Below are 3,128 nucleotides of genomic sequence, written 5' to 3'. Positions count from 1 at the left end.
ACACTCAATGAGTACATTCGTTCATACATCTCAGTTGACAAAACGGATTGGGATGTATGGCTACAATACTTCGTCTATTGCTTTAATACGACCCCCTCGATGGCACATGACTATTGTCCATACGAGCTAGTTTTTGGGAAAACTTCAAATTTACCTAAGCATTTTAATAGCATAGAAAACATAAAACCACTTTATAATATAGAAGATTATGCTAAGGAATCAAAATTCAGATTAGAACAGGCATTTAAGAGAGCCAGACTAATGCTAGAATCTCATAAAATAAAACAAAAAATTATTTACGACAAAACTAGTTTAGATTTTGAGTTGAAAATAGGAGATAAGGTCTTATTAAAAAATGAAACTGGACATAAGCTAGATTTTAAATATACAGGCCCCTATAAGATAGAACAAATGGAAAATAGGGATAATACAACTATATTAGACAATAAAAATAAAAAACAAATAGTACATAAATATAGATTAAAACTTTTTATTTCATAATCAATCAACATTTCATAAATATATCACGTATGGCCATACATAATTAAAAAAAAAAAGAAAAATAAATAAATAAAAATAAAAGAGAAAAATAAGCATACCGAATATAACACCAAAAAAAAAAAACTTATTGTTAACATGATTTATTAAATTTTGTACAATCTATGTTAGAAAATAACTTCATTATATGACGTTATTTTTCAAAAGGAGGGAGATGTAATATGCACATATATGCACTATTAATATCATATATATATATATCGACCACCCACTGTACCAAGAGTACTTAAAGGGTACACACTGTAACACTTTGTCGCAGTGTTTATGTTATCCAAGGTCTCGGTCATAAACCTAAGTGCACCGAAATATGAATCGCCCGCTGTGCCTTTGCTGCACGCCGAAAAGTGCATATGTCCGCATATACGTAACACGAGTGGACCTTATGCATGTCCACATACCTCCGCCTAAGCGAACATAACATAAACATATATTCATATATAAATATTTAAGAATACATAAACGTCTCTCCGCTGCCGCTTTGGGCAGCGCAGCTACGAGACTTAGACTTCCTTTAACTCATAAGTAAATTTGTAAAATCAGAAACTCCCATGAGCTCGGAGCGGCAACAACAGCTGCTCCGAATACAAAGCAAACCTTAAAAAAAGATATGCTAAAACTTAGAACCAACCGATGTAATTCATAACAACTGGGAACACGACCACAAACCTGGGGAGCCTTCAACATAACACTACACTACTCCCAGCAGCTATGCACTATCCAGGCCACCGACCCGCGACTGTTCTGGAGTCAAAAAAGGGGTGCTGATTGACGCATAGTTTCATATCCCACGCCCAAGGGGGCCGTGAGATTAAGCCAACATGGCAGGTGCTCACGTTAAACATCTCAGACTTTCATCTCCCATGGTTAATAAAGCTATGGGTGTGGTTGGTTTTATTAAAAGATGGTCAAAAGAATTTAATACCCGAACATAACTAAAACGTTATATACATCAATGGTCCGTCCGATTCTTGAGTATGGATCGTGTGTCTGGAGTCCTCAATACTGAGTACTCCAAGATCACATAGAAGCTGTGAAAAAAAACTTCCTGACTTTCGCTCGAAGAGGACTTTATTGGGATGCAAATCTTTACCTCCCCGCTTATCGTAGTAGACTTTTACTAATCAACTTACCATCATTAACAAACCGTAGAACGATGCTGGGTGTCATCTATATATATAAAAGAACATCGTGTTTTATGTTACACCACTTATAAATCAAGAACGGAAGAACAGATTTGAGTGAAAATTGGTAGGGAGGTAGCTTAGAGCCAGGAGAAGGACATAGGATACTTTTTGTCCCGTTCGACAGCTTTCCTCCCTGGCCCATACTTTTTTATTTAGGCAGACAGCTAAGAAGAAAATGTCAAATGTCAAAATGTCAGTTACAAACGAAGTCAAATTCATAGTCAGGCTCTCAAATTTAACAACGAACCAAAAAGATTGTGTTGCGCTGAAATCAATATTAAAACTATTTCTATTAAATAAATAATTAACAAGTGGATTGAAGTGAAGTGAAGTTTAATTAATAATGCCGCGACCAAGACGGTCGAATCTTTCCCGACAAAGCCGTAATGCAAGAAGAATACAAAATATTGCATATGAAAGGACTGAAGAAGAACGAGAAATTGCACGTGAACAGCGCCGCAATAGTATGGCTCGACTTCGTGCTTCTCAAATAGATTTCAATTTGCGACGCAGATATTTAGCTGATTTGAATCGAGCTGCGTTTCGATACGATTGCAGCAATGATTACAGCTTGCATCCTAGCGTTTGCATTGGGCAAATGGACGTTGTTTGCGAGTATTGTGGTGCATTAAAGTTTTCCGGAGAAACGCCTGGATTATGCTGCGTTAATGGTAAAGTGAAATTGCCAGTGTTGACTCCGCCACAAGAGCCATTGTATTCATTGCTTTGCGGCGAAACACAAGAATCACGCCACTTTCTTGCAAATACTCGAAAATACAATAGTTGTTTCCAAATGACGTCATTTGGGGCAGACATTATCGAAGAAGGAGGTTTTAATCCGACATTTAAGGTATTTATTTTTGTACTTACATAGAATGTAGTTAAAGAATCTGGTTTTTATTTTGTAGATAGAATCGAGCGGTTTAATATCATTTCCAAATAATTTCTGTAATTTTGTCTCATCAAAAGACGAACTTATCAACAATGTATTTCCAAATATTATTTCTAACTACAAAAATAATGAATGGTTGAGTGAGCGAGCAATTTTAGCGGCTAAGAATAAAGATGTAGATGACCTGAACTACATAATTCAAAATAAGATCATTGGAACAATGCATTCATTCAAATCTATTGACTGCGTCACAAATGAAGATGAAGCCACCAACTATCCAATTGAATTTTTAAACTCTTTGGACGTGCCTGGCTTACCACCGCACAATTTACGCCTAAAGGTTGGCTCCGTAGTAATCATGCTTCGAAACATAAACCAACCAAAACTGTGCAACGGTACGCATTTGGTGGTTAGTAAATTGATGAACAATGTAATTTACGCTACGATAATGATAGGAAAATTCAAAGGTGAGGAAGTTCTCATTCCGAGGATCC

The 3,128-nt window shown here is 36.3% G+C and overlaps 1 long non-coding RNA gene across 1 annotated transcript; it reads left to right on the top strand.

Annotated features, from left to right (window-relative positions):
* Positions 1-2,539: 2,539 nt before the first annotated feature.
* On the top strand, positions 2,540-2,779 carry LOC123257540. Its single transcript, XR_006507635.1, has 2 exons — positions 2,540-2,592; positions 2,651-2,779. It is a non-coding gene; the product is annotated as an uncharacterized LOC123257540 (long non-coding RNA).
* Positions 2,780-3,128: the final 349 nt, after the last annotated feature.

The sequence above is a fragment of the Drosophila ananassae genome, chromosome XL (genome assembly GCF_017639315.1).
Source record: "Drosophila ananassae strain 14024-0371.13 chromosome XL, ASM1763931v2, whole genome shotgun sequence".
Lineage (NCBI taxonomy): Eukaryota > Metazoa > Arthropoda > Insecta > Diptera > Drosophilidae > Drosophila > Drosophila ananassae.
This window is presented reverse-complemented; position numbering and strand designations above follow the sequence as displayed.